General features: G+C 45.5%; 1 long non-coding RNA gene across 1 annotated transcript; it reads right to left on the bottom strand.

The window, feature by feature from the left end:
• Window positions 1–3,272: 3,272 nt before the first annotated feature.
• LOC121143594 lies at window positions 3,273–6,788 on the bottom strand. Its single transcript, XR_005880843.1, has 3 exons — window positions 6,479–6,788; window positions 6,204–6,351; window positions 3,273–5,517 (listed from the first exon to the last, which is right to left on the bottom strand). It is a non-coding gene; the product is annotated as an uncharacterized LOC121143594 (long non-coding RNA).
• Window positions 6,789–10,864: the final 4,076 nt, after the last annotated feature.

Here is a 10,864-nt window from a genome sequence, read left to right as displayed (position 1 = left end):
AGAGGAGTCAGGTAGCTTCCTTTTTTAGGAAGTTAGATTAAAGGATAAGGGGCCAGTAGAGAAGGAAGGCCTTTAGGACCTGGCGGAGCTGGTTTCTATCTGAGTTTAACATAGGGTGGAGCCTTGAGCTAATCTTAGAAGGAGATCTCTGCAAACAAGCTGAATTGACTTCTGGTTGAACTCTACACCAACAGACATTGATGCTGGACCCAGGTCCTGAATTAGCTGAACTTAGCTCAGAAGTTGTAGTTTTAGCTCAGACACCCCCCTCTGCCTGTGAATACCAGACTGACCATGAGAGCATAGCTTCTGTTGAACAAAATGCCCTCTCTGAAAATTTAGCTCAGAAGCTATGGATTTTAAAAGGCACTGACTCACTATGATAAGATGTTTGACCATGATCACAGGCCCTTGCTCTCCTTGCCCTCCTTGCCCTCCTTGGCTGTAAATTCTTGGTGGGTTTTTCTCCCATCAGATGGGTGTTTCCTGGTTCTCTGTTCTCCTACCTTGTCTCCCATGCAACCAAGTTCCTTACACCCATTCAGGTCAGAAAAATAGAAGCCTCTTGTGGGGAGTGAGTGGACACACCTGTAAGAACAACAGAACTTGAGTGTGGCCTTGTCAAGGACCCCAGTGCCTCAGGCTCATGGGAACAAAGCCTTTTCCTGATTTGAGTACAGATATTGGCAGTGTGTGCAGAAAGTATCAATTGCAGTGTCTTAGTCACTGGTTTATTGCTGTGAAGAGGGCCCATGACCACCACAATTCTCATAAAAGAATATTTAACTTTAACTTGGGGCTTGCTGACAGTTTCAGGGATCAGTCCATTATCATCAAGACAGAGAGCATGGCAGCAAGCATGTCCCTGGAACAGAGAATGAGAGCTATATCCTTATCTGCAAACAGAGAGAGAGAGAGAGAGAGAGAGAGAGAGAGAGAGAGAGAGAGAGAGAGAGAGAGGAGGTTGGACTGGTTGGACTTGGCATGGGCTTTGGAAACCTTAACACCTACCCCAGTGACACACTTCCTCCAACAAGGCCATGCCTCCTAATCCTTCTCAAATGGTGCCACTCCCTGGTGACTAAACAGTCAAATAAATATATGAGCCTGTGGGGGCATTCTTATTCAAAGCACCACACAGTTTTGTAACATGAATAATAAAAGCCGCAAAACAGATGTTGGGGTTCAAGCTGAAGATCAGAAAAGCAAAGCAGCCAGCCAGTAGCTCTTACCTCTACCAAGGCTGAAATGGAGATCCTGTCTTCTCTGTGACTGGAAACTGAATCTACCATGAGTCTTTTTGCTTCTTTCTTATATACCTCTCTAATGCTGAGATTAAAGGTGTGAGCTCTGTTACTCTTTTAGACTGATTTGCTCTCATGTAGCCCTGGGTGGCTTTGAACTCATAGAGATACATCTGTCTCTGTCTCCTGAGTTCTGAGATAGAAGGTGTTTTCCACCACTGCCTAACTTCTATAGGTAACTAGTATGGCTGGCTTTACATTCTGATCCCCAGGGAAGCTTTATTAAATCATGAACAATATATCACCACACAGTTTCTTCCTCTGGGGACTGCAGTGGAAAACTACTTTCTGGCAGATCCCCTACCAAGATTGGCTAACCCTTCCTCATTCAGCTGTATATAGTAAACTCACTGACAGAGACCCCCTTCCAAGACTAGCTACCCCCTACTAATTCAGCCATATATAACAAACTCAGTGAGTTTCTGGGCTATTGGTACATCTTCATCAGAGCTCATGACACCTGATCCCAGATTTTCTGTGCCAGAACCTGTTACTTCTTCCTTCTCTGTTAATTCACATATGTAGCTATAGCCTTTCCATAGAGGAGATCCAAGTTCATCCGGCTGTCTTAGTTAAGATCTCTATTGCTGTGGTAGAACATCAAGTCCAGAAGCAATTTGGGAAGGAAAGGGTTTAGTTTAGCTTGTACTTCCACATCATAGTTCAGCATCTCTGAAGGAAGTCAGAGCAGGAACATAAGTGATGTAGAAACCTGGAGGCAGGAGCTGCAGCAGAAGCCATGGAGGAGTGCTGCTTACTGGCTTGCTCCTTCTTAGCTTGCCACCAGCTCAGAGTTGGTCCCACACACAATAGACGGGGACTTTCCACATCAATCACTAAGAGAATGCACTACAGACTAGCCTATAGGCAAATCTCACGGAGGCATTTTCTCCATTGAATTGTATCTTTCCAAATGACTCTAGCTGTGTCAAGTTGACAGAAAACTAGCTTAGACAGGTTCAGATATTGAGCATAGGGTTACCCAGCTGAGGACCCAGGTTGAACCTATGTCTTGCCCCCTCCCTTGCTGTAGGAAGCTACTTCTCTGCTCAACAAAACTTTGTTGTTCCCCCAAGCCCACCCCACCCTGCTGCCCTTGATTGTCATTGTTTGTGATCATAACACAGAGAACCTGGGGGCCACTGGCTCAGACCGACTTGGATGGCTGTTGAGTTTCCAGCACCCTACTTCTCTAGACCAAGCAACCTGAACCAATAAATTGGCTATTTCACTCACAGAGAACCCTACAACACTTGGGGAAGTTGCTGGTCCTAGGGTTGGGGAAGGAAATATTTAAGATGATCTTGGCTCTGCACTGTCTCGGAAACTTGTACATTCAAGCCTATTCCTAATAAAAAGTTTATTTAATTTTTAAAGCAATAATCTATCCTTTTTAAGAGCTAGTATTTATATTAAAGATTATTGTTATAAAGTTAGTCATAGATATGTATTTTATATAAGGTATCTGTATTTTTAATTTCCATTTTGAGCCTGTCTCCAAATTCAGACAGTCTGCTAAGAAAGATAGAATCCATATCCTCAGTAAATTCACATATCCTTGATCTTGTGACCAGCTGTCTACTTCCCTGGATGCTCAGAGTTGAACAAGTCACAACCTTCTTCATTGCCTATTCTTAGGCATGTGACTCAGCCCTTAGGACCTATGTAGTATGCTAAGCCTGGTATTTATGGGGGATTTGTTTGTTTATTTGGTTTTGCTTTTGAACTATTGGTTGGTATTTCACATTTTTTAATCTATTGAGAAAACTGATAACCAAAACTTTAGTAATGTAAGGCCATGCAGTGCTCTTAACATGCTGCCTAGTAACCCAGAATGCTGTAGGAAAGTTCCTAAAGAGCCTCTGTGAGCTACCATTGCCTCTTTATTTCTGTCAGTGTGGTCTCTCTTCTATGTTCTTGGTCTTCTTAAGATTGACAGCAGCAATCCTGCTAGTACCTGTTATATGATTGTCTCTCCCAGCATTATATGGTTTCAGATGAGGGAGCAAGCATGCCTGCTTTATGTAGCAATGCATTGTAAGTGCCCAGCATGGGGCCCAAGGGTCAATAGTTACTCAAATGTTTATTGAATAATCAATGAATAAAATCAGTCCCTGCCCCAAGACTTTTCCACCTTCTGATTACACCCCTATGGATCAGAGCACACAAAGCCTGGAGGGGAGAAAGAAGAAAATACAAAACTGATTCTCTTGGGTGGAAAAGCAAAGAAACAGATTTTAAAAACAAACCTGCACAAGCGCTAGGAATTGTTGAGGTCTGAATGAGAAATGTCCTCTTAAGCTCTTGTGTGTACACACTTGGTCTTCAGCTAGCAGTGCTGTTTTCAAAGCTTACGGAACCTTTAGGAGGTGTAGCCTTGGGGGAGGCGGAACATCACTAGGACTGGCTTTGAGCCTGGTCTCACTACATGTTTGTTCTCCTTCTCTGATTCATGGCTGTGGAAAAATGTTATCAATCTTCCTTATGCCTGCCAGGATGGTCTGGGGATACCATGCTCTCCCTAGCTTTCTATTGACAGACAATTTTATCACAGCAACAGAAAAGTAACTATTATAGGAATGTGGTACCAAATTTCTGCCTTCTTTAAAGTTCATACTTGTTTTAGAACTCAGATATGGAGCATCCTGGCTGATACCTCAAGGTATCAACACATAGCCACTGTATCTAGAACCTGAAGCACGTGCTCTTGTTTCTGGTGCGACTGCAGGTCTGTCCGGGGCTTGGATTGTAACATTTGATCCACCGCCATGTAACTGGAGTAGAAAAGTATCTCACTGTACACCCACAGCGTTGACACACATCATTCTTTATACAAAGTCGCATGTGCCTGAGCTCCTGGAGGCAGCTACTGGGCTTCCGCCACCTTTCAGAACCTGGAGCCGCTTCCCCAAGTCCCTTTTAAGCCCAGGTAAAAGCTCTAAATAATGTGATCCCTTCTGCGCTTTCAGCTTACTGACAACACTATTAATATTAATTAGTGCTGAAACGGAGCAGCAAACAGTCAGTTCGTGGGTTCCCGCATCACTCATCTTCTGTCTCTTGTTTAGGCCACACATGTAGGTGGGAAGGACTTTTGCTTCGGGAATTAGTTAAGAATAAAAGGGATCATTTTGCGTCCCACAAAGAACAGCAGTTGCCTGTCCGCCCCAACAATCACCTCATACATTCCCATTGCCGTCTGCTGGAATCGCAGGCGATTTCCATCCTGCCAGTTGGCAACTGTGAATTGCATTTTTAACTCACTGGGGAGTGAGGCAAGGAAAACATTTTTGTAAGGCTGTTTAAAAATTATTTGCAAGGGAAACAATTTGAAAAAAATGTGTGGCCATTTTCTTGATGTTGAAGAAACGCTATATCCAAAATCCAATTCCAGTGGGCCAATTTTCTTCTGTGAGATTTATGAAGCAAAGGCTGCCAAGCAGACAGAAATCTAAATAGTAACATGTTTTGCTCTAACAGGACTCTAACTTAATAAGAATAATACGCAAAATACCCAGACAGTTTTATAGCACTCCAGTCATAGTATCCCACTTTCCCTTTGGAGCCCTGGGGATGACAAATACACTCTTATATGTCACCACCAGCAGCTGCCTGGTAACTGGCTGTCAGGATGGCCCTGGCTGGCCTTTCAATCTTCCAAAATTAATTGGGAATTTCATTTCTCAATGAGCACAATTATGCCACATCTCTAGGCAATGTAATGTTTCTACTCAAAAGTCCCCCACTTGGTCTTGGCAGATCCCAAGTTTGAGAGTAATTCCCAGATTTTACCCAACACACAGCACATTATCTGCAGGCTCTTACAGTACAGTTACACTCAGCTTTTCTATTTTACTGTTTTGGGGGCCATAGTAACCAAATCCAACAGAGACCCTTCATAAACTCACAGACTAGGGCGTCTTGATATACATCAATGTTCTAATCTGTTACTACCTTTGACTTTGCTGCTAAGACTTGTTTGCATTTTGAGAATAAGCGTTCGATCCATAGTTCACACAAAGCAATGTAAGAAAGGTCCATGGTACTAGGGATTCTGCTGCATTCACACTTGTGGCCAAGTTAGTCTGCTTTGGGCTTTGATTTGCCGGTGCATCGACTCATTCTTGGGCTGTGGTCTCCTTCTGCGGGATTGGCATGTATGCTGCTCTCCTCTCCATGCAAGGCACACACCAGCCTATTGCAGCATCATTTCCTGGTGAGAGCAAACATGGTTTCAGAACCCTTCTCAGCACAGTTTTCCTTCGCTACATCAGCAATCCATTAAGTGAGTTCAGCATTGCCACCTATCCACTGCTTTCCAGGCTATTTACTTAGGTAATTCAAGCAAATTACTCCTTAAAACAGTAGTTTAGGGAAAGCAGCTTTGTACTCCATTAGGTAAAACAAAACAAAACAAAAACCCCAATTCTGAGTGCCTGTCTTCTGTGCTTGCCTTTCCCAGTGGGCTTAACTTGCAGTTTGTGAAAGAGCCATTTGCCTCTTCTGCCAACTGGATTCCCTGCAATTTAGGGATACCAGTCTCTGTCCCCAGCTCCAAGCACAGGCTGGGAGCATTGCTGATTCCTTGTGGATGTGCAGTGACCAAACCGAAAGTAACTGATGCCAGTGCCACAGCTGCATGCAGAGTTTCTGCAAGGGAAGCTACAGGCTTTCAAGGGTCCAGGGTGCTCTTATATCATGGGGCAAAACCAGGCACAGCGAGAAAGGCATGAGTGGGGGCCAGGGCTTCTAGCATTTTAATTGCAATTAGAACCACGAGGCAGCTATCAAAGTGCGTTTGCTAAGCCAAAGTTTATCCAAACCCTGGGAACGCCTCAGTCAGCAAAACTGGACAGGAAACCCTCCAGAGAACAAGCTGTCTCAGAAGATTTCCGTTACCTGCTGCTTCTAGTCCAACTGAAAATACCTCCAGGGTAGCCTTTTGCGTGGCGGTTTTGGCACTTCTTTCCCCAGATGGAGCCCAGAAGTGCAAAAGTGCACAGAAATCAAATGTCCTGGGAGGGGAGTTGATTAAATGTTTTCAAACCTCAAAAAAAAGAGAAGAGAAATGAAAACGATCAGTTCAGGTAGAGTTCAAGTTTGGGGGTCAGGCTTGGGGGACCCCTGGGGCTCTTTTTGTAGTGGGGCCATTAACTGACTCCTTGAAATTGTACCCTGGAGATCAGACTACGGGTGGCACCGCTAGCTCCCAGCGCTGCCATCTTTGTTTCATGTGATCTGTTTCCCACCGAATGAGCCGGGAATCCGACTGTATTCTGCCTTCTGAAGCATCCGTTCTGAGTCAGATACTGTTTTTATTTTCCACATATCCTCCCAACAAACTCCAAATGGCCACCTCCTTCAAGGACTGGCCTCTCCTGCTGAGAGAGGCAGCATTGCTCCAAGCAGCCTTTTCAGACTGCCTTTAGCAGTCCAACGATAGCCTCCCAAGATGCATTGCTCCAAGCTGCCTTTTCAGACTGCCTTTAGCAGTCCAGTGATAGCCTCCCAAGATGCATTGCTCCAAGCGGCCTTTTCAGACTGCCTTTAGCAGTCCAGTGATAGCCTCCCAAGATGCATTGCTCCAAGCTGCCTTTTCAGACTGCCTTTAGCAGTCCAGTGATAGCCTCCCAAGATGCTGATGACGGCGCTGGCAAGACAAACAAAACAAAAACAAGCAATCAAACAAAAGCTCGGCCTGTGTACATTTGGTACTAAAAGCTTCCAAGATTTTGGCTGGTGCTGAGGCCTTTCCAAATGTCTGCTGTGGCTGCTTCCAGGGTGCACTCTTGTGTTTCTGAAGAGGAAACTCGCTGCATTTTCGTCTGGGTACAAGAGCAATTCATGAAGAGACTGCTGCAGTGAGCGAATTGCTGCCTCACCCAGAGCTCTCCTAGGCCTCCCAGCCTCACACTGTGGAACTGACTACTTTCGCTAAACTTTGTCTTTAGTGACCTTTATTTTCTGTGCCGCTAACCATCAAAAGCAGGGCCCACAGGATAGAACAAACACATGCCTAAGATCTATAGCCCCAGACTATACTGATTATTGTTTACAAAAGAAGGCTGATATCCCCTCCAGTTGAAAGAAGATGAAATCACAGTATGTCAGAACATCTACAAATAACTAGACACCAGACTGTATTACCTACTAACCACTGAGAAAACAGCTGCTGATAATGATTAAACAAATGGCATGGCCATGTTACAATAAAACTTTATTAATAAGAACAGGCTGCAGACCAGATTTGGCCCATCATTTATTTGTTTATCCCTGTTTTGGATTCAACTATTTTTTTCTTTTTATTTCAGTGTTGAGAGTTTAACTAGGAGAAACTTCTCTTTACCACCAGCCCTAGACTCAACTTCTGTTTGTTCATTTGACACTTGATTTTGATAAAGGAATATGAACCATGATGATAAACTATAGGTCAGGCTGCCCAGGTATCATTTAAACACACAGAATTATTTTACATTTACTTTTTTTCGCATTTAAGGGAATTTTCCTTATAACATGCAGATGTTTCATCCCAGCCCACCCTACTGAACAGGCCCCTCATATCATCACTCAGCAAGATGACCAGAGCTTGCTCAAGCTTTGACCTTGAAAGTAAACATTAGAAGTGTGTAAGCACTTGTCATGCGAAGTCAGGAAACATTTCAATTTGGTTGTTTTACAGTCAGGCCTGTTTCTCACTTAGACAGAAACCTTCCTTCTCCCCCATATATTCCGTTGTGACATATGACTTTGTTCTGTGTCCAGACCTGCCGAAGCTGAGCCAGGTCCAAGGACCCCTACCAGGTTCTACCTGTGCCCAGAAGTACAGCCTCCAACCCAAGAGATGGGATACAAGAGGTCAATCAGAGGTCACCTCTTCTCACCACATCAGAACATGTGCAGAAGCTATCTGATTGCACAGTTGGTTCCATTAGGTTAACATGTGCGCAGTCAGCCACACAGGTGAAATTGATTTATGCCAGGCTGCAGAGGCCAGGGGCTGCCCACCATGTGGGAAGACTAGGATCCTTCTGACTTGGAAATTGTGAGAAATTCAATTTGAATGTGCACCCTTTTCACCCCTGAGGCAAGCCTGAGGCCACCTGAATCAAAACCAGATGCTTTCTCAGGCCTAAAGATAACAAATAGCAGTTCAGAGTCCTGTCGGCAGAGGACCACCAGAGCAAGGGCCAGCCAGACATGCAGCTGGCTGGCTTCTAGAACTATGCTGCGATGCATATTAATGTTCAGCAGATCTGGAGTGGAGCCTCAGCCCTCCCGCTACCCCTGGTGCCTAAGAACATCCCATCATTGAAAACTGGTTATTTGAGACGGTTCAAGTGAAGCGCGGAACCCCTGTGTGCCGAGGCCCACTTCCTTTGCCATCTGCCCCGTGCAGGGACAGGTTTGCTTTGGCAGAGCAAGCAGGTGCCCTCCCGGCTTTGAGATCTGAGCTCCATCAGTCAGGAGTCAGTCGTGACCCAAAGTCTTGGGTGGCCGCCTTCACACACACACTTCCTGTCAGCTGATCCATCTGCCACCCACACACTGAATGTCCTGAGCTCCAAGATTCCTGAAGGAGGGGGCAGCCCACTCACAACCCTAGACTGGCCCACTGGAATTACCAGAGCAGCTAGAAAATAAGGCTCTGTTTTTCACAAACAAGGGAATGAAGCCTCCGAAATGTGAGGTTTGAGCTGATCATTGAAATGGAGCCTATGGAAAAAACATTGGTAATGTCTAGAAGTCATATAGGTTATTTTCTCAGTAGCTGGGTTTATTTGGGGACCCCAATCACATGGGCATCACCAAAATACATCTTTCTTCCTCCCACCGGCCTATTGTTACATTTCATTGTGTCATATCAGAGACTCAGGAAAGCCCAGAAAAGTGCTATAAGTCTCCACTTCGTAAAAACAAAGCTGAGGAAAGCCCCAGGAATTTGGGGGGCTTGGCTTCTTTATCTACTCAAGGCATAAGCCACGCATAAGTCATGCATTCAGATTACATTCCTCCTGTTGCCCAAGCTCCAACCTTAGTCTCAAAACTGAAAGTAACCATGAAATCCCTGCTGACTTTCAGGGACAGTGTGTGCTGGGCTGTGGACCCGGTGCAGGCATAGGGGCCAACACCTTGTAGCCATCACACCCTGCCTGACCCAGGCACCTGCCACTTAGTCCCCAAGAGAGAAAAGCACCTCTTTAGTCCCCAAGAGAGAAAAGCACAGACTTTGTCCCCCCTTTCTGTTCTCTTGCCTCATAGCAAGCAGTAAGTGCAGGTGGCGCATCCCATTGCTTATCTGCAGAAGTGGGAGTCCCTGACATCTTGGATAGGGGAAGGCCTGCATGCAAGCATCCTCTCTGAAGGCAAGGCTCCCAGAGGGCTGTGCCTAAAGTCAGGGTTTCACCGACACTAAAATAGAAATAGAATAGACTTCTGCCTCAGAGTCTTAGAAACCCTTACAGTGTTAGTCAGCCTAGGAAAGAGGGCTGACCCAATTGCCACTGCATACAAAGGACCACTGAGTAGGGTGGTAAACTCGAGGCCATACAAGGAAGGCTGGGTGCTCTGGGAAATAGGAGATGATGATTCTTATTAAGGACTTCCTGAATCTCTGTGGCATATGGCACTTATTTTCAAAAGTCCTGTATGTCTAGCACTTGGTTGGTGCTTCGTGTACGTTGTTTTCATTCTCACGGCAACTTCTATTATATGCACCCGCAGGCTTACAGAAGGTGTTTGGGCTGTGACGGGGAGCTCATCTACACAGATGATGGATAGAGTTGGTGAGGGACCCTCACTCTTGTCCACAGCTGTTTCCCTCGGGTATCATCATGGCAGACAGCTGCCTCCTAGGGAGCCATATTTGCTGGCCTAGTTTTCTTTGTGATGCGATTAGGGTGATGCTTTGAGGTAAGGAGAAGCTCAAGATGTTGATCCAAGAGAAATGTAGGTACCACTCCCAGCAAAGACAATGGTTGCTGCCAGAACAACTGTGTATTAGGAGGTAGACACACATGCAGCTACACATGTGTACTCACACTACACACACTTGCATACCAATACTTCAAGTGCTTACACGTGTGAATAAACTGAAACTGTTACCAGGCTGAGGGATTAGGAAGGAAGGAAAGGAGGAAGCTGCTGAAACAACAGCTCCCCCAACTCCATGTTAGCCAATTTTTACTGCTATGGCAAAACACCATGACCAAGGAAACTTACGCGGGTTTATTTGGGCTTCAGTTTCAGAAGGTTAGAGTCCACGATAGCTGAGCTGAGGCAGCAGGCACAGCGGCTGGAACAGCAAACTGAGAACTCACATCATGAACCACCAGCAGGAAACAGAGGGCAACCAGGGAATAGCAAGAGCGCTAAGCCTCAAAGCCCACGGTCAGCACCTCCTCCAGCAAGGACACACTACCTACACCTACCCAAACAGCACTGCCAGCTGGAGACCAAGCATCCGCCTGAGCCTCGTATGGGGAACATGTCTCATCCCACCTTCTACCTTCCCATGTTTGTATGCATCACACCGATTGCTTCAAGGTGGTGTCAGGGAAAAG

The sequence above is a fragment of the Mesocricetus auratus genome, unplaced genomic scaffold (assembly GCF_017639785.1).
Source record: "Mesocricetus auratus isolate SY011 unplaced genomic scaffold, BCM_Maur_2.0 Super-Scaffold_100013, whole genome shotgun sequence".
Lineage (NCBI taxonomy): Eukaryota > Metazoa > Chordata > Mammalia > Rodentia > Cricetidae > Mesocricetus > Mesocricetus auratus.
The sequence above is the reverse complement of the archived record's forward strand: the minus strand, read 5'-3'. Positions and strand labels throughout refer to the sequence as shown.